Source organism: Rhipicephalus microplus, chromosome 8 (genome assembly GCF_043290135.1).
Source record: "Rhipicephalus microplus isolate Deutch F79 chromosome 8, USDA_Rmic, whole genome shotgun sequence".
Taxonomy (NCBI): domain Eukaryota; kingdom Metazoa; phylum Arthropoda; class Arachnida; order Ixodida; family Ixodidae; genus Rhipicephalus; species Rhipicephalus microplus.
Window position 1 is genome coordinate 95,145,992 of NC_134707.1, and position 20,907 is coordinate 95,166,898.

General features: G+C 41.7%; 1 protein-coding gene and 1 long non-coding RNA gene across 4 annotated transcripts in view; one reads left to right on the plus strand and one right to left on the minus strand.

The window, feature by feature from the left end:
- LOC119165676 (uncharacterized) overlaps positions 1-20,907 on the minus strand; it is a 234,397-nt gene that overhangs the window by 113,783 nt on the left and 99,707 nt on the right. The gene's annotated exons all lie outside the window — the stretch shown is intronic.
- LOC142769265 (uncharacterized) overlaps positions 8,366-20,907 on the plus strand; it is a 36,498-nt gene continuing 23,956 nt past the window's right edge. The window contains exon 1 of one of the 2 annotated variants that reach the window (XR_012885739.1): positions 8,366-8,469. This is a non-coding gene — a long non-coding RNA (uncharacterized LOC142769265). Of the gene's footprint in view, positions 8,470-10,596; positions 11,715-20,907 lie in introns of those variants that run through there. The other variant, XR_012885738.1, reaches the window with a different exon arrangement.

The window sequence follows — 20,907 nt, forward strand, 5'->3', positions numbered from 1 at the left end:
AATCGTGATTGTGTGCGTAGAAAAAGTTCTTAACGATTTAGAGTTCGATGTACTCTACTATGGGAGAGCAGAAAGCCGTCCCGTGGGCCTTACGTTGCACGTGCAACATAACTATCGCAATACCAAAGTTCGCTAATGACAGTTTCGGTCTTGACTTTCGCACAGCTACCACTGGTTTGCGTGTAGAATTTTATTGTCTTGCACTCTCTTTATAAGTGACAGTGCTTTGCGGTATTCACAATTTTTATACTACTTTTCCGCTATAATCTACCGCGAAATCGGCAAAACTTACAATCAATTTGTGCATTTACAAATACATGAAAGCATCCCTTAACATTGAATTATTTTATGTGCTGGTGAACACAGAACTGTGTAGCGTCATTTTCATGATGCGAATAAGGTAAGAAAAAAGGCATTGCCTATTGGTGACAAACAAATCTCTAGAGAAACTGTGACAGTTACCAAATGGGTGAGTCGGAAATGCTGATCGCTATTCCACGAATGAAACATGGCATTGCTGGCATGACTGCATTTGACATTTTTTCCACTCTTACCATGCACGACGTCACCATCTGGCAGCCATGCAGTGCAGTACTGATTTGAAGTGTTACATAAATCATTGTGCTAAGCAGGTAGAAGCGAGAATCGCATACTTTCTTGTCGATAATGAAATTACGTTACACAGCTTGTGATTCTCAAAAAAAACGTGGAAAGCTATAGTCTGAAAAGACGTAGGACTACATATCATTCCCCAAAGACCGGAGCTATGGCTTACGAGTGCAGTTTTACTAGAAACCGGAGAGCACGATAGCATCAGTTTTCCCGGCGGGTGTAGTTATGAAAGTTGACCACAGCTGTCATCAGCTTCGTAACGTCACATTCTTTGTTCCAGTTTTGATACCACCCCTCAACCCTATCACTAATTTTCAGCGGAAACCACACTTGCAGTGTTCGAGAAGCTTGAGATCTATAGTTGATTGTTTTGTTAGGATAGCGCCCACTTCGCGAACATTACAGATTGTTCTGAAACCAACGGGGGGGCTACGGATAACGGAAGAATATTCGATGGCACGTGTATATATGCTGATGCATTTTACCGCTTGTCAGTTGATCGAGAGTCGACGGTCTGTTCACTGTTATTGGTGTTCCAGTGTCCTGCTGTAATCCAACGTTCCGTTTACGAGCCACAACTTCAGACAAACAAACAGTTTCATCTGAACGTACAGTCTGTTTCTTCCTCCACGTCGCAACCCAATGACAATATCATAAGACTAAGTTCTATATTTCCCACGCAAGCAAACACTCTAAGACTCCTATAAAATATACAAACTTTTCGGTTATTTTCACAAAGTTTTCGTCATCACACTTTCCACACTCTTGATGCCTCGTATCAGTCCTTGTCGTCCAAGAATTATGTGCAAAAATCACAACTTTAGTCCATGCCGACGTACTGATCACTTCAACGGCAAAAACGCAATCTTTCTCACCAATATTAAGGTAGCGTTTCACAGAAATGTGGACGTTTAAATTAGTAGTTATTACGTAATGTAATTTCAAAATTACTTTTTTGTGTAAAGATTCTGGCTCAGATTACGTCAGTGCTTTGTAGACTTTCAATGTAAATGTATTCTTTTCGCACAATGATTTCCCCACCGATAAGGAAATATAACATTTTCTATATGAATATTATTGCTGCTAATCAGTATCGAGGCTATGAATCAGTTTTCCTATAGGTGACAACAGTTTCAACAGTGAACACGAACCGACAACGCTACCATTGTCTTAGCAGCAGTTTTGATTTCCGCAACTGGGCTCACTACTCTTCATTCTTATTGATACTGTAACCTCTATTAGCACTGAAAAAAGTTTGGGCTATATAGTTTTCTTGATTCAATGTCGATCCGTTTGAGTTGGCAGGTCTCAATGATGGCAATAGTATGCATGACCATCTTTTCACGGGAGATGACAGCATTCCCTTGAACCTCGCTGTCAATAGTCTGTACTGAAAATGTCTGTAAAATGCACGTATTTATTCTTGAATAATATTCTGGATGGGTATGAGCTATTGAAATGTTTCATTATCATCATTATTATCATCCTCACCTCTTGCTCCCCATGAACAACTCTTCTCCCTGATTATGGTTCATGTGAAACCAACTGTGCAACGTACCTAGCAGGTAAACACCCGACTACTTCCGCAGCTTAATTTGTTGTAACGTGAGTGAGCTAATCGGCTGAGCAAATGGGCAGCATTATGGTCACGTTTCGAACGAGGCGGAGATAGAAGCAAGGGTCTGTTTTTCTGTCAGAGCTCTTCCTTGTTGCTCATGAATGCGATATCAGTTTTGGACTTATGCACTGTGCTTACAGTAATGATCTGTGTGCTTGCCTTGAACTAGATGACACAAAAATCCACTTTGATTGAATGAAATAAGAAACCACCGTGAACTAAATATCTCTTTTTTAGAGCCATTAGGAGCTCCGAGCTAGAGATTACCTTCCTTTTTGACTAGGAGTGGGTACGCGCTATCTGGAATGACTTGCCGTCCTGACATACCTATCATTCAATAGCCGATGTTTATTTGCTATCAGCGCACTTTCTTGCCGCGGTACCAATTGGCACCTGATATATTTGTGCCCTCCCTGTGGTGTGTTGTGGCGTCTCTCATAATCAGATAGTGGTTTTGGTGCGTTAAACCCCACATATTAATCAATTCGGTGCGTCCTGTTCTGTTTCTTTTAGTTTGGATTGCCTTGTGGCGCCTGGTACGGCACCGATGTGCACAGGCCTGTGTATCATGGTGTATATATATGTAAATAAAAGAGTTGGTAACGAGCAATCGCACGAGGCGCATGTGTACAACAGCGATCTGCGTCTCGTCATGTTGTGGCATTGCGGCGTTCACGCCGGCTGGGCCGGCGGGCTGCGTTTTACGTATTGTGTCTTGATGCCGGCGCTGCCCAGACGCAATACTACATTCCCCTTATCTATGAGGGGATATTAAGAAATGCATTGAATTGAGTTTTTTAGGAAGGAGTAAGGAGCCATCTGGCGGAGCCACTTACACTCGTCGACAAGTTTATTCGTTGGCACTGGTTTATGTGGTGCACAAAATTATGGCAGACTTCTTCATCATTGCGAGTGGGCTAAATTTGCCATGAGTTCGACAAATGAAAGAACAATGACCTTGATGTTTAATGTGAATAGTTATTATGGCTGCTCAGAGGCCCCGGGACCTAGTGTCCTTAGAAGCGTGCACAATATTTAGTCAAATATTGACAGGAGAGCCTGCTCTAATCAAAAATCTAGCTCTCATCGAATTTTATCATTGAGCCGTTGTTCATGCAGTAGCCATCCTCAAGTCAATACTGGTACCTTACAACGGTTACCATTGTGTAAAACATTGAAGCCTACTAAGACTTGTTCGACAGTTACAAGGTGAGAAATTCTTACTAGAGTACAATTAGACATGTAACCGCTATATAAAATGGCCATCAAACTGAGAATGGCTCCACTCTCAACTGAGTCTATTCTCAGTTCAGCTGTAATATACGTATACGTATTAAGCATGCGCATTGGGCATGGCCACACAGGCAGCTCAAGATATGCTGGATAAGAGGAATGCCAAAGTTCAAAGAACAACCACCTTCACGCAGAACTATATGTGTGTAACCTGCACACATTTATTTACAACATTAAAAACGAGACTCGACCTCCGAATACTCCTGTTTTGGATGACTATACTTAATGGCTGCTCCACTGCATTATTCGAAAGATGAATTAAGGTAACTAGCACAACGCCTTATAACAAGATTGTTGCTGTATACAAGATGCTTAAAAGGGTTTAGTCTTCAATACGCATGACATATTTTTCGTTTCCGTCAAACAACGCATTTGAAACTCGCAACGACGTGATTATGTGGGGACTGCGTGTGGCGGTTCGTTTTAAGGTCCTGGCTCTGTTGACAGCAAAAGTAGCTCAACCGCTTCCTGGTAACAACTGTTGCGGGAACACATCAGCACTCGAGTCGACTCTTACCGAAAATATACTGTAGGGATACCTGATAATGGGTAAGCTATTTCGGAGCTAATCGCATACTTTATTAGGTGCTTAACTAGTAATAGCACCACCAGCTTGGTGCCTCTATTGAATACAGTCCATGAGACGCTGGCATCCGGTGTACAGCCACAAATTCGGATTTGAGAAAAGGGGCACTGGTGGTAGTTTGCTCTAAAATTATGCTGCCTGCTCTAAGAAATACACAGCACCGCCCTGGCCATTCTTTTTTTTTTTGAGTATTAACAAGGACGTAAGCTACCTTGCTTTCTTTTGTTATGTGGTGTGTTCCCGTGGCCGCCTGTAAATTACACGCCAGCATTTTCGTTTTGTTTTAGGAAGACAGGGTTGTTCCTTTATTATATTATAAGCCCAATTGTCGCCTTCAACTTGACTTCCTTAGACAGTATGTTTTAGTTAAATGGTGTCGCCCACTCGGAAGTATGAAAAGCGGTAGATTTCACGTCATGATTTGCTGATGTCTACTCGATGCACTCAGGCTCATCTATATACTTCTGCGTAAACTTGCCTTTCATATATGTAGGCTGCACTGTTACTATGTTCTGTAGACGGGCGTAATTAGGCGCAGATTGAAGGCTATGTTTGCTGTTCATAAGTGGCTCTGCTTGTGCTAACCTAGCGAGTATTCGTTATGCCGTATTGCAGCGCGTTTAAAAATTTTGGATGTTTAAGGCAGAGCGTAAAGATGTTTTAGGCGTTTTTAGAGTGTTGTATAGCTTGTTGTCTTGAAAAGGCCAGCGTAATAAAACGCTTGACGTGTTCTTATAGCGTTGACAGATGACAATCTGTATTGTGTCGTGCCTCCATGACCACTGATGGGGCTGGTGACCACTTCTATGCAGGTTATGCTCTTTCAATGACGCTAGTGTCTCAATCCCCTGACATAATGCTAGGACTTTTATGTAGGGTTGACCACTAGGTAAACGATGTGCTTTAGCCCCTTCTTTGCAGCGTATTGTGGCCGCATGTCTTCTCTAGATGACCTTCGGAAGAAATGTTCTCAAAATACGTTGCGTAGTGAGGTTTGTCTAAAGGCATGCACGTTCTTCTTTCACAGAGGAGTCTGCATTCGCATCTAGCATCGCGAAGCCTCCTAAGTCAGACTCCACAATTTCGCGTAAATGTCCCTTTTTAATGCATGACGCTTTTTATAGAAATGTAAAGTAAATAACAAAAAATACTGACTGGCTAAAATCGTAGTTATTGTAGAAGTTAAGGTGTCTCAGCCCAAGTAAGCGGTGGGGCCCCGTTTCAGCCGTTACCAAAATAAGGTAATGTGACACAAAATTCCATTTGAAGTCAGGCAGTCAAAATAGCACGCACAATGAACTCATCCTTTGCAGTGAGGAAAAGGCATGCACCAATTGATTGTGAAATATGATAAAAAATATGTTAAACGAGATTGATATATTATGTGCTTCACCTCTGTGTCCCTCGTTATATATATATATATATATATATATATATATATATATATATATATATATATATATATATATATATATATATATATATATATATATATATATATAAGTATGTGTGTGTGTTATTTTATGACCCTGAATTTCGAAAATATAGAAATTGTCGTTTAACAGGTCAAAGAGGTCATTGAAGTTCAGTTGGTGGAAGACATAAGTACAGGAGGATGCTACTTTTCAAGTTCCTTTCGACGAAAACAAACTTTGCGGCGCATATATACCAGGATCTTGCTGATATTCTGGTTTCGAATATTTGGTGCTTGGATGAAACATAAGCGAACTCATCGGAAATTTTCCCACAATGTAGCGAGCAGAAGAGTAACTTGCAAAGCAACACTTTAGATTTATTCTACTATTCTGACGAATACGTGGGCATTTATTCACCATTAGAGGGAAGGTATTAGGGAAGAGAACGGTAACATATCTCCCGCTCGCAGTTTTCATGCACCTGCTTCCACACTCAAATGAAAACGGTTCCTCCAAAGCATAAAGGTAGAAACTACGAAGTCGCCTTCCGAATTGTCCAGTAATTCGTTTGTAAGTGAGCGCTGCAGCAGTGGCTTCATCGTCTTCCACGTCATTAAAATGTTGGCACTATAGCCATTTTTACGGCAGCCAAGAATCATTTCGGAACATGTGACCTGAACAAGTATTTCCATAACTTGTGTCCAGGAACTATCCCATAGTCGCGTGCTAACTCTGGTGCATGTGAATCCTTGTTTCTCTTTCTGTTTCTGTTTGTTATGTTTTCATACGTATCGCTAACCATGCTTGAACGAACACTCTGAAGCAAGAAAATAGTAAATCTTTAAACACATAATAATCATTGGATGTACGTCTTTTACTGGCAATATGCGGCACCAAAACGTTATCTTCGGTTGTAAAGGTGTCTAAGAATTAGTTTAAAACTTCATGCTTGTACTTTTAGATAATTTTCAGCACTTTTAAATCATTCACTCATAAATTGTGCAAAAATATTTCGCAAAACAGTTTTTCTTGAAGCACCGTATTTTTGACGGTTCATTTATTGTTTCCTTATTCTCTTCAGCTGCAGAGCCCTCTGATTCGTGAGTTATCATTTTCACAGTAGCTCTATTTTTTTTGTGACTTCCAAGGGTAAAAATTTTAATAACATGGCTTAGACAAACAACGAGAACAGGAGATGTACTAACAAGTTGAATTGTCTTTACGTTTACCGAACCATGTTTTCTACCATCTTTGACAAAGTGTGTCGCACATACCAACTATCGGTCGATTGCTTGTAACGAATGGTAACACTCGACACCATAGCGGAACCAATGATAGCTGTGAACTGTAAGTCGGAATAACTACAACAAATGTTGCTAAAAACAGCTCCGAGAAATAGTAAGCTAGATGAATTTTTTTATCATAAGGAGTTTGAGCTAGTTGTCAGCTTTTCGGCCAAGGCTTTCCGCAGTAACGTTATATGCTGTGAAGTTAAGAAAACGAAACTGCCTGGTTATTGAGGTGGCCAGTTTTTATATGGTACAGCACATATAACATGACAATCTTACAAATGACGCCACGGCAAGCTCATGCGTTTTAGTCGACATACATACTTATAGCCGTAATGCTGGCTTAGTGGATAGAGTGCCCGCAGTTTCTGGCTCGAAATGTCCTGGTTTCACTCCAGCCCATGGTATATTTCCGGATGTAGGCGAAATGCCAGAAACCAGTTTTATATGCAATTTCAGTGAACGAGCCAGGAGTGCCGAAGACCGATGTTACCTGGAGTTGATTTGGGATATAAACCACATCAGTTTGCCTAACTGGGCGGGTTGGTGAGCAACACGAAGCCAAAATAAACTTACTTTCAGAAGAGAAGACATTCGAATTGGCAATCAGTATGCTATGTTATCTTGAATAATAATAATAATAATAATAATAATAATAATAATAATAATAATAATAATAATAATAATAATAATAATAATAATAATAATAATAATAATAATAATAATAATAATAATAATAATAATAGTAATAATAATATTAATAATAATAATAATAATAATAATAATAATAATAATAATAATAATAATAATAATAATAATAATAATAATAATAATATCGAACTATTTATATCACTTTTTATTGTTTTTATCATTATTATTGCGTGGACAATTCCAGAACAATTTTGACGCGAGGAATTTTTCTTAACACGCACCTCATGCTCGTACCTTGTGGTGAACGTGGTAGCTTTATGTGGCTACGCTGATTTCCTACAAGCTGAGCTCAAAACACACGTCAAGGCACTCAATTTTTCTCCATGAGGAAGTCATTTTCAACTGAGTGTAGAGCTTTATGGCATCAGAGCACGTACATTTGGTTCTCTGGCAGCAGCCTTAGACAGCATTGCCTGTGTATTCTTAGCCAGTAACACTTACGCAAGATCAGTTCACTTTATGCAGTCGTGGCAGTCTCGTTTGTGAGTAACAGCCACGGCGAGGTGAGTTTATTTTCGTATTTTCGCCACGAATGTCATAGCTACGGTGTTATTTCCTAAACGTTTTCTGTGAAGCACTTTCACAAAGTTACTCGTAACAATACTACAAAGCATTGTTATGCAATATGGAATTGTACATAAGCAAGTTCAAAATAATGTTTGCAGAGTATTCACTGAACCTACTAGGACCATGTTTACATGCCTGACAGTTAGACATAGGTTAGACATTAAGTGTTAATTACTTGCTTAGAACAAATTAATTTTGTCGTACGTCTTTTTTATGGCGTGTAAGTGTTTTCACGTACTATTTGAAACAGAGCAGTAAACAAATTTCTGTGCAGTGAGTCTGATCGCCGGGAAATCTTACTGGCAGCGCTAATGTGTGTCAACCTGGTGGCTATGATAAGCCTTGCGGCTCTCTTCGTCATGGAATCCAGCAATGTTGGTGAGCAACGCTTCTTCGCTGCACACTCTCTGAGCATGTGACACGTGTAAACTCTGCGCCATTTCAACAAGTTTTAAGCATGGTCGGAAAACGCAGCTGATAGGTAGCCCAGTCTCCATAGAACACGCGATGGAAACATTATACTGCAGAGCATTCAATTGATTGTGTGCGTAGTTTTCAAAATGAAATAGAAATGTTCAGCTGTTCTTGCTACAGTTCAGCTATTTTTTTGCTACAGGTGGCCATGTTGCCATTTTTTATTTAGCTGCACGTCATGAAATGACGATAAATACATGTACAAATGATGAACGCACAGACATATGTTGAAGAGTTGCAGATAATTATATAATCAGTTATTTGGACTTGCGAAACGATGCCGACTGTAAAATGCCTATTAGCAATGCCAGAAGCACTGATGCTCGCGAAGATACTGGCCCTGGACACTGCTACATAAATCAACTTCAGCTGATGGCAGCTAACCACAATTGACGTTAACGACACGTGACGGCTGTGTGAGAGGAGTACATGCGTAGTGTTTAGTAAGTTGGGTAGGCAGCACTCTAACCACTATTGACGTTTCACGAAGATTAGCGGCTACTTAAAAAGTAGATCTGAGACCTGGTGTAACTCTCTGGTAAAATGCTTGATTTTCACGCAGAATGCTTGTGTTCGATTCCAGCTGGGACCCTGACATTCAATCTTTGCATTCGTCGGGTCCGTGCTACCAATGTCGGGCGTTTCTTAGCGTTCGCGCCTTATAATTGGCCGTGTGTGTTCTCGTCGTTCCTGGGTAGATACCAAGTGTCAGTCTCTTGTGGCACATACCCGCATACAATTGGCACATACCCACTCGTGGGTATGTGTCCCTGTGTGGCGGGAAGCATGTGACAACGTACGCGACAGGATTGTCACAATATTCATGTCTTGATTAGTGCGTCATATTCGGCAAATTGTTTTACCCTCCTATGCTAATTTTGGTTCAAGTCAAGTTAAGGAGGTGACCACGAGAGCACGCACACATAAACAGCTAAAGAGATAGATAGATAGATAGATAGATAGATAGATAGATAGATAGATAGATAGATAAATAGATAGATAGATAGATAGATAGATAGATAGATAGATAGATAGATAGATAGATAGATAGATAGATAGATAGATAGATACGCTGAAAGTCGCCGAAATTTGCTAATAGATACTTCGCATTTGAAAAAAAAAATGAACTGTGTATTCGCGTGCTTAACTGCGAAGGACGTCGAAAGACGAAAGTCTTCTGTCTGTAGGGGCTGCGTCAAATATAGATGCTATCTTACCATAATATCAAGAAACGCAATATTTTTAAAACACAGAGCAACTGTTAGATGACAGCCCCCTGTCCTGCTAGCGAAGCGTAGGAAACACGCGCGTTCTTATTGACATTGTCGCAATGTAAGAGCTGCGTAATTAACACTGTGCTGATTAAGATCTTGCATCTGCGTATTTTCTAAATAAAAAAACATACTACGCATTACCAACGAATTGATGTTGCGCCTTAAATATGCTTAATAAATTCTTTTTGATGGACAATGTTCAAAAGAATGAACGCAGCTACTAGACCAAGATGAATGGGCTTTGAGCATGGGCTTCGAATTCCGCTGAGAAGGCGAATGATTCGGCACGCACCACCTGATAGATAGATAAATAGTGAGGCAGACAGCAAGACACACTAAAATTTTCGCGTTGAAGCATGCTCAAGGTGATGATCAGTGCTTACGAACGAAAGTTTCTCTTTTCCTCTTGTTATCTTACTCCCTACGTACCTTACCTTCCCACGCGCCTTTAAAACGAAAACAGAAATAAAGAGCTTCAAACATGTGCTCAACTGCTCGTTTACTTGAAGTGTTCATAAAAGATTTGTGGGTTATTTGTGAAGCGAAAACACTCGGTCAAGCCATTTCATGTGTTCTTGGAAAGGTGTTGCGCCTCACTTTTAAACAAAATGCTTACGCAGAACAATGATGCACTCAAAGTGAATAGTCATGGAGTTATCCTTGATAACTGTAAACTAATATTTATCATCTGAATCTTTGATTGAATAAACTATTATTCTTTGGCAACAATAAACGGTATCTAACGAAAGTGCATCGAACATAGTTTTTGCATTTTTTGTTTCAAACAGCTGTGCAATAATCACGAAAAAAGTGAAAGCAACTAAACTGAACAAATAAACTTGGTGGTAGTGCGAACTGAGTCCACAGGCTTCAAATCAAAGTAAGTGCGTGTGGCTCTGTAGATATGCTATCGCTGCAATGCCTCCCTCCCATATCATACACACAAGGCGTCATTCCCTTTGTGTATCCAACTGATAATAACTATCACCGCTGCTGGTGAATGGGGTGTATGCGAAGTCTTCTGTCGTTTTTTTAGATGGCATCATGTACCACATGAGTGACTTGTTCTGTGTTGTCTGAAAATTTCCGAATTCTTTTCGTACCATCAGCATTATATAATGGCACTACCGTGCGTTCCTCGTACGCGTAATAGTGCCCTTGTTGCGTAACGAGTTAAACTTTGTGTATTGATTATATTAACAGGAATGTCATTTTAGTATTGTATTTCTTGTATTGTATTAACAACAAGTTTTCTTCGAAGACGAATTTGTGTTCTGTGGTATGTTATAAATACAAAAATTTAGAAGCAAGCAGCTGAAAATATGTCCTCATATGCACTCAAAGGGCATTGAGTCTGCTTGGGAGATACCCTCACTGTGAGACTACGGAAATGAGTAAATTGATCAAAGAGTATGTTTTCCTTTATCGATGTCCTATTGTTTCAAACAGATAACAGTGTGAAAAAAGTGATTTTTTTTTCTTTTCAACTGCTGTGTAGTAAAAGTAATATTAGTTGAAAGAAATAAAGCGCTTTTGTAACTCAAATGGAAGACGACCAAACTAGTCAATCTAAATTTCTGGATTTGGCCATCAATGGAGGAAGCAGTTCGTCAGTGTCTTTTGTTTGCTAGTTTCCAAGGTTTTCTAAAATATTGTATGGTGTGATTAACGGAATCGAGAATATCCGAGACTGGGGCAGGTGCTAGATTCCTGCCTGTTTTGTCACAGTTGGGGGTGATGCGGGAGACACCATCACGAATGAGCTCGATGAGCAGAAGCGTACCACAAAAATCGAAGAAACTGTCTCAAAGACGCCGCGAATGGGAGGAAGTTTAAGGGTCACGGTACAGCCAACGTCCACTGCAGCACCTACAGGTGGGTGCGCTTTTTAATTTTATGGGGCAGGTGGTACAGTAAAAAATAGCCTACATAGTTACTGTACAATAGTGAGTACAGCTATGTGCAACTTCTCTAGCGCATATATGAGGCAACCCTTAACCACTGAAGACTGAAGAGTGCATGTTCTCAAATCACAATCAATAGTATTTAAATCAATTACCCGTAAACGTTGAAGCTATCTCAAGATTTTGCAGCAAGCCTGGCCGTAATAAGCCTTGTATTAAAAAAAATTCAAGAATGAAAGAATTCGTACAACACACCGACAGTTCGCTTTCATAAGCCCAAGAGGCAACCCAAAGTGAATCTTTGCGTTTTCGTTTAGGGGCGAAGCATCTCTTCGTCTAACCTCATCATGCCTCACCCGTAACCGAGAGAAGAGACGAGAATGAAAAGAACAGTACAAACAGTACCCCGAACAGTACAATAGAGGGGGCCGTCTTATAGAAGTACATTCAAACTGCGATAGAGTGAGGATTATCTAGACGGCGCTGTGCCACTACTTTTCAATTGGCTCCTGCGCGGGCTGTGTCTGGGTACGGAGAGAACGAGTGCCTTTCTTTTTCTGCTGGATAGCAGTTGTATGTGGTGGATCGCTGGTGAAGTATGGACGAAAGAGAGTGGCGGGCGCGTTTACGACGCTTGCGCTCCGCTTTCATGGCTCTCGTCTCATCGGTGTTACCCGCACGCCGTCTGCATTCTCGAACGTGACCGGACGCATGGATGCATGCACGAACGGAAGGGAATGCACGGACGGATGGATGGACGAACTCTTCGCGCCACTCATCATCATTAACTTTATGCATAATATGCTGTAATTTTAAGGGTGCCCTGAAGAACATTTAGCAAGTCGTGGCACAAAAATGAAGTTACATTACAATGGGAATGAAAACCGTTATCGTATTGAAACGAATATGGCGAACCACTGGCCCAACTTTCGCGTAGTTTCAATACACTCGCATGATTTTGTTCATTCGGGCTCCGAAAACTTGCATCCAAAGCCACACAAGAATTGGATGATTATTTCAATTTATACATAAAGTTTTATTGCCGGCCTTTGGCACGATGAGTGCAATGCTAATAAAATTGCTAGTAGATTCCCTATTCTGAACAGGGCAAAGGCCATCACATGGGTACTCAATTCGTGGAGCTCCCATGGCACCATTCTAAAGCGTCCATGACGCCTATAGAGTTGGCTGTTGGTAGAGTTTGTGCTTTGACATAGAAACATAGTAACAACGCAACAAAACACGACACACAGAAAGAGACAGACGAGGACAGGCGCAAATGGCACTTGTCGGGTTTTGGTGTACTCGCATTATGCTTTCAATGACGCCAATATTTGGGGTCAGCATATAGGTTATCCCGGCATGAGTAGTACTTGGCTAAGCGGTTCACATACTCGGTGTGCAATATGAACATTTTTTTGCCGCGCTTTATCTACCTGCGTCCAATGGTTCCGCCAATAAAGCCACGTATTGATGTACCACCGCACCAGAGCAGATCAGACGCAGGGCGAGGAGCACTCGTAGAGGCGGAGGCACCCTCTCTCGCAGGCCGCTGCAGTGAGCCCTATGCTGGCAAAATGTTTTTTAGATTAGTTCATTATTGCGATTACATTTTGGCGACTCCTTTTAGAAAATTGGCCGCGCATGTGCGTGATTCCAGGAAGTACGATAATCGTCTATGAGGAGAGAGAGAGAGAATAAAACATTTATTTGGCATGCTGTGCAAGGCGTTTGGCGATAACATTTTTGTGAGTGCCTGGTTCAATTTGAGTCCATTAGATGGCGCTAGCTATTCAGTCTGTCGGGTGTTCACATGGTTGCGGCTACGATGTTCTGGTCATTATGGTTTTGATAATCTCGCTGAAGCGATGTAGTCGCTATTGGCGCTCGCACTTTGGCTTATACTGACACGATGTCCGGGGGCACCGCAACGTGGGTATCGTGAGTTTCTACGAATGAAGGGGGATTAACAAAAAACGCCGCAACCGTAAAGCCTTCCTGGTGGGTAGTTAACTTTTCGTAAAGTTTTACGTTCTGTAAACACCCGAGCATGTGCAGATAATATCCGGTACCATGGTAACGCAAATTTTATGCGTACAATCTAAAAACCCCTAATCGCGGTCTTGATGGGACTGAAGTCATTGCGGGCAGAGAACGCGCGGACGCCGTGCCATCGTGCACAAAAGGTGGCTTCGCCGCTGAACTGAACATTTGACGTCACTTTTCACCACGTGACAGCGCTCGCCGAATAGCGGCACGAGCAGCGGAACAAAAAAGTATGCGCAACACTGCTACCTAATTGTAGCACAGTTTTGCATTTTTAGAACAGAACTTTCAGTTTTAGCGAAGCGTGGGAAACATTCACTTTTTTGTTAATAGCGTCACATGGTCAGCGCAGGTTAATAAACAGTGCGATGTTTATTATGACATATCTATAAACTTTCTAAATAAAAACGCTCTACAAATACTTCCGTATTGATGTTGTGCCGGAAGTATGCGTGGTGTTAGCTTTTTTGTTCAAAATGTTAACAAAAGTTAACGCAGTTACCAAGCAAAGTTACAAGGACTTAAAAGACAGGCCGATGAGCTTGCTGTCTGTTGTGTATAAGCTTTTCAAAATGGCAATTGCTAACGGTAGGCTTTAAGCACGGGCTTAAACTTGCGCCAGGTCAGTGAATCGTTGGTCACGGATACAAACAGACAAAACGTCTAAAGTGTGTGAGTGAAAATATCCCAAGAATAGCTACCGTCTTTGATATACAATTTTAGACTTGGTGCGTTCATTTTAACTAGAGTTTAAACACAGCGAGCCTCGTTATGAACTCAAGCGCTTTATAGTGGGCTTAATTCCACCACATGAGATTTATGGATGAAATGCAATTTGGACCCTTCACGTGCTGCCCTGCCTACTGTTTAGATCTATTTTTTTCATTTCGTACAGTTTATTGGTGTTGCTATTTGACACTTTCACGTCCGCTATAGACCCTATCGCTCTTTATAAAAACAGGTGCTGGATAGATTCCGGTTCTGTGTGCCGGCATGGCCTAGCAGTATTGGTGAGGAACGAAGCTATAACGAGTACCCAGGTCATTTTCAAGAGTTTCTCTCTGTGCGTGGTCGAATGTTTCAAATACACTTTCGTTTAAGCTAGATACAACATTATAAGGATGAGTCCCTAAGTTTGAGCGCCTCCTTTTTACCCTAAAGTGGGAAAACATTCTCTCCTTACTCCAGTATACAACTTGAAAATCAATATTCCTCCTTCGCTGTTAAAGATTAATAAGTCAAGTGACCAGAAGTCTCTTGTGTAGCAACACGCAGGGCTGCAATAACTATGTTGAAATCAACCGAAAAGCCAAATTGTCATCACAGGCAAGAAACACTTCCTGGCCATTTTCAATGATTACTATTGTTTGTGGCAAAAGTGGCAAACTGCTATGCCTACGTAGCAAGGGAGCTAGTATATCGCTTTAAAACATGTATTCAAAACTTTTTTATAAATCGCCTAATTTTATTACAAGCACTCGCGATGCCAGTGTTGGCACCTAAAGACAACGTGGGATAAATAGTAAGAAACAACTTGGCATTATTTGTGCGGTGTAGAGTGCGAGTGGATTTATCACTGATAATTTTAATATTGTAGCTTTTCAGGGTTCCGGTCCATCGTTAATCTATGCACCCCAAGTGGCATGATTACACTCGCATTGAAGTGCGCAATACAGGTTACTAAGATTCCTGCAATGCCCAGAACAGGGGGAAATTGAATGAAGGTTTAAATAATGTATATATCCGCAACAAAAAAGAAGTAATCGCAAATATAAAGCTAAGAGTTGCTAAAAAAGTCACAGCATCTCCACAAAGTGAATTATGATGAGGGGGGCGAAGCTTCGCGGGCTCTCACCTCAACAGCCGCCAGTCTTTGTGCGAGTTTCACCATCACCTTTCGCATCTGTCTGTCTTTCCGCCTGCCTGTCTGTCCGTCCGAGCACTGACTATTGCTCTCGTAACACACTAACCCCGCACGCAATACGCACCGTCATGCCATCTAGTGGTCAATTGACGTACTGTCAAAGCGCAGAACTAGAATGAACCTAGATGACACCGTCAGTAATGACAAAAGAACTCAGAAAAGTTTTAGAGGGAATTCAAGTAGGTAAAGTTGCTGGTGATCATCAGGTAACATCAGACCTGCTGAAAGGCGGAGAACAGATTGTGTTAGAAAAACTAGCCACACTGTTTACGAAGTGTCTCCTGACGGAGAGGGTACTAGAATCTTGAAAGAAGGCTAATATCACCTCGACACATAAGATAGGAGACGACAAAGACTTAAATGACAGGCAGATCAGCTTGCTGTCCGTTGCATATAAGCTTTTTAAAATGGCAATTGCTAACGGAATTATAACATCATTAGAATCCAATTAACCAAAGGAACAAGCAGGATTTCGAACAGGCTACACAACAATTGACCGCATTCATACTATCACTCAGATAATAAAGAAAAGCTCAGAATAGAGCCAGCCACTATACATAGCTTTAATAGATAAACGAAGAAGACATATGATTCAGTAGAAAAATCAGCAGTCATGTAGACACTGTGAAATTGGGGTGTTGACGAAGCAAATATAAACATCCTGGAAGTAATCTACAGATGATCAACTGTCATCATAGTACCCTATAAAGAAAGGGACAGAACACCAATAAAGAAGGATGTCATTGCTTCATATGTGGCGTTTAGTGTCCCGAAACCACCATATGAATATGAGAGACGCAGAGTGGAGGGTTCCAGAAATTTTGACCTCCTGGAGTTCTTCAACGTGCACCCACATCCGAGCACACGGGCCTACAACATTTCCTCTTCCATCGGAAATGCAGCAGCCGCAGCGAGAATTCAATCTCGCTACCTGCGAGTCAGCATTCGAGTACCTTAGGCACTAGACCATCGTGGCGGGGAATCAAGAAAGGTGTAAGACAAGGAGATAGAATCTCCCCAATGCTATTTAGCGCATGCTTACAGGAGGATCTCAGAGGCTTAGAATGGTAAGAGCTAGGGATGAGAATTAATGGAGAGTACCTTAGTAACCCGCGCTTCGCCGATGACATTGCATTGCTGAATACCTCAAGGAACGAAAGGCAACTCATCAATCCTGAAAACAGAAGGAGAGTTGAAAGGTAGCTCTTAAAAGTAATCTGCACGAAATGAAATTAATGTACAAGAACCTCAAAGAACAGCGCTTCGAGATAGATAATAGTGCACTGATAGACTACACCTGCTTAGAACAGATAATGATCGCGGAGCCGAACCACGGGATTGAGGTAACTAGAAGAAAAAATTGGGGTGGAGCACAATCGGCAAGCACTTTCAAATCATAACTAGTAGATTGCCGCCATCCCTAAAGAGGAAGCCATATGACAGCTGCATCTTGCCCAGTGGCGTCCCACTCTTTCGCGAGTATGGGGGGGAGGGCAAAGCTACCCGACTCGTCAGTAGATATATATATATATATATATATATATATATATATATATATATATATATATATATATATATATATATATATATATATATATATATGTTGACCCGTGTCTACATGTGGACAAAAACGATGATGGGGGGATTTAGCGGACACCAGGTAGTGGGCCTCTGGTTGACTCGAGAACGAAGAAGAAAATCTTGTGGCTCAGCTGTTTAGAACACGCTGCTTTCGCTGCCTCAAGGCGTACTTGTGCTTTGTTGTTGTTGTACTGCGACAATATATATATAAATATATATATATATATATATATATATATATATATATATATATATATATATATATATATATATATATATATACGCCAAAAAGTGATGCTGGGTCCGGGTAAGAATATCCGCAGTGAAGAAGACGCACGTACGAAGTGACTTTATTGATGTTTTGGCCGCGGGTGATTCCGATGTAGGCCAGACCCGCGGCAGACACGTCAATAAAATCGCTTCATACATGCGTCTTCTTCACTGCGGATATATATATATATATATATATATATATATATATATATATATATGTGTGTGTGTGTGTGTGTGTGTAATGTGTATGTGTGTGTGTGAGAGAGAGAGAGTGAGTGAGACGCTACGATGAATAGGAGACGTGGCCTGGCTCGTACGTCATGTTTATTCCATTCTCACTTCTTCTTCATCGGCCTCTACCTCTACTATCACTACCTCCTTACGTCACATGATTCTGCCTCCCCCGAAAGAATGCGCGCTTTACTATCAACAAAACAACGAAAACCATAAAGTGAGGATTGTCGAAATGCGCCATTGTTCGATTTCAGCAGGGAGTTTCTTAACTCGCACAAAAGCTTCCCAGCAGAGGGCAGCAGTCCGGTCATATCTAGGGTAGCTCTGGTGGACGAGGCTGGCTGTTGCGCGCGGGATAGCATAACCCCGCCCGGTCATTCTGAACTGATGATGACACGACTTGAGGTCTTGTGAGCAACGAACCAGGCTTGGAATCTGTGTATCATTGGTTTGACGGATGTCTTTGGCATCGAATCCAGCGCTGTCATAGCAACAGAAGCTTTGGTTCTAGTTGGCGTGTGTGAGAACCTAGGCTGATGGGACGACGTCTTTTTTTCTCCAGTGTATACGTGGTAGCTTCATGTCTCTTTCGTAACTTTCTGTGGCGTTCTCTCAGTTTGTTGGATCGCAGACACGACCTTGAGAACTGGTGCAGAAAATTTTGTCGACGTTGCTTTCTACGAAAATGGCTTAGGCAATGACTTTGTCTTTGCTTCTTTAATTGCTGTTTTCTCTTATGACCTTTAAGCCACAAGTGTACTCGCGAGGAGGTTTCACTTGATCGTTGTTCTTGTTCCACTAGCCGTTGTAGTTCCTGGAGTTCGTGGAGTTGCCTTTGTGTAAATTGCTCGTTTTGTTGCGAAAGTTGGTCAGATGTCCAACTTGTAGGAACATGAGGGTGCTGTTTTTGCATGGTGATGTGATCAGTCGATATTCGATACTGTACTGCTGGGCTTATCTTGCGATGAAAGCAGCGTGACGGACTGATCAGAAATCTCCCAAGATGGTTGAGAGTCATAATTAATTGTGAATGCTTGTGTTGGCTGACAATGCGCCATCGTTGGTGGATTCGAAATTCCGGCAGTGCTTTGACTGACATGTGCATTATCACTTGACGATGAGAGATGAGAGCGCAACAGACATGCCTTGAGGTGGTTCTGACGGCGTATGTTTTTTTTTTTTTGCCAGGAGATTTGGCTGAGAATGCCTGTCGAACGACCCTGGTCTGGAACGGCAGGGTGATGGCTGGTATTGTGAGGATTCACCAGCTTGTCACGCGTAAACTCCGTGGCACGTTCGAAACCGTCTGGGCCTCGTGTGTGACACGAAGCATCAAGGAATTCGGGTGGTTCAGTTAAATCTGAAGTGCTAAGGTGTAGTGAACACGTTAAAAAAAGCCGATTTCATTGCTCTTGGGAAAGCCGGCTTTAGGTTCACTCTTTTGGTGAAATGGTCTAGATTCCTTTCGGTATACAGAGGCTTTACCTCGTCTGTGTCGACGTGCAAGTTACCAGTTGGTGTTCCAATGCGTGACGTTTTTTCGGAAGAGTCATATGATGGTACAGTGGTGTTATCTTTTCTCTGAGGTCTCGTTTGGAAAATAGGCTTACTGCGGGAAGGCTTCGCGTAACTGTAATGGGAGTTGAAGAGCCTTCCGCTGATGGGGTATGGACATGTCTTCATCGTATTTTTTGAAACGGGTGATCATTTCTTCTTTGATCTTTTTCCAAGACTCATCGTTCTCGAAGATGTGGGTAAGGTAAAATTTGAATGCCTCACCTGAAATGTAGTCAGTGAGGTTGGTGATCATCTCCTGTTCCGACCACTTTGCAGCGGCGGCGTCAAACTAGTATGTCGAGGTCTGTCAGTGATGATGTCATGGTGCTAGTCACGAAATACACCGATGACCCGCTTCTGCAGTCCACATACGGTCACGGCGTCATGTTGAGGGCTTCGTTGATGATGCGTGGCCGGTGAAGTGGCTTCCAGGTCTTCATCCCGTTGACTCGTGTGGCGCTACTTTGAATGGGAGACGTGGCCTGGCTCATACGCCAAGTTTATTCCTTTCTCACTTCTTCATCGGCATCTATCAACTATTGCTACCTTCTTACGTCATATATATATATATATATATATATATATATATATATATATATATATATATATATATATATATATATATATATATATATATATAGGTATGGGATATGACACAACGAAAGCGTTGTCAACAAGGATAAATATATTTATTTCCCAACAGTTTCGGGAGGGGTTCTGCCTTTATCAGGGCATGAGTTATACTGACATGAATTTCCAAACTCTTCCTCTCGCCTTGAAACATGTTTGCGAGAGTGAGAGAGAACTGAAAAAAGGGGGGAGGGAGAAAAAAAGAAAAAGAAAGAAAAGAAAGAAAGTAAAAAAGAAGAAGAACCACTGTCAACACTGAGAACAAAACCAACTGTCCGTGTACGTCCACATACGTTTCATATCACGTGCTGTTCAGTTCTCGATGTGTGTCGGGCCACCCAAAATTGTCGCCGCGGTGCCGGGAGGGTCCGTGACGGCGTGCGTAAAGAACGGATTTCCCTGTAATGGGTCGGTCGGCATGCGGCGTGCGTAAAGAAAGGGTCTCCCGTTAATGGGTCGGTCGGCTCTTTTTACCCTTAATCTTCCTCCGTTTCCCTTCAATGGTCATCAAATGGTAGGCGAACGAAAACACTTTGTATGTGCACGTGGAAAAAGGAAGAAAAGACAAAATGAATGAAGAAAAAACGAAAACAAGAATGAACAGTGTACACGTACGAGTCAGTCAGAAAAAAGCATGCTCTCCAACTGTCAATCTTTGTCACCAATTTCCTCCTGGCTTACTTCTCGGAGGCAGTTGAGTTTACCGGGGTCCTCGTTGATGCCGGCTACTAATGTTCGAAATTTGAAAATAAAATATGCCTCACGCTGTTCGCGCTCGCGTCGGTTTGAGAAACCGGACTGCAAAAGAGTTACGCTGATATTTTCAAAACTGTGGTTTGGCAGGCGCAGATGTCTAGATAAAGGTAGCTTCGGCAGTGAAGTGGCGTGGTACCGGTGATTATTGAATCGCAGCCGAAAT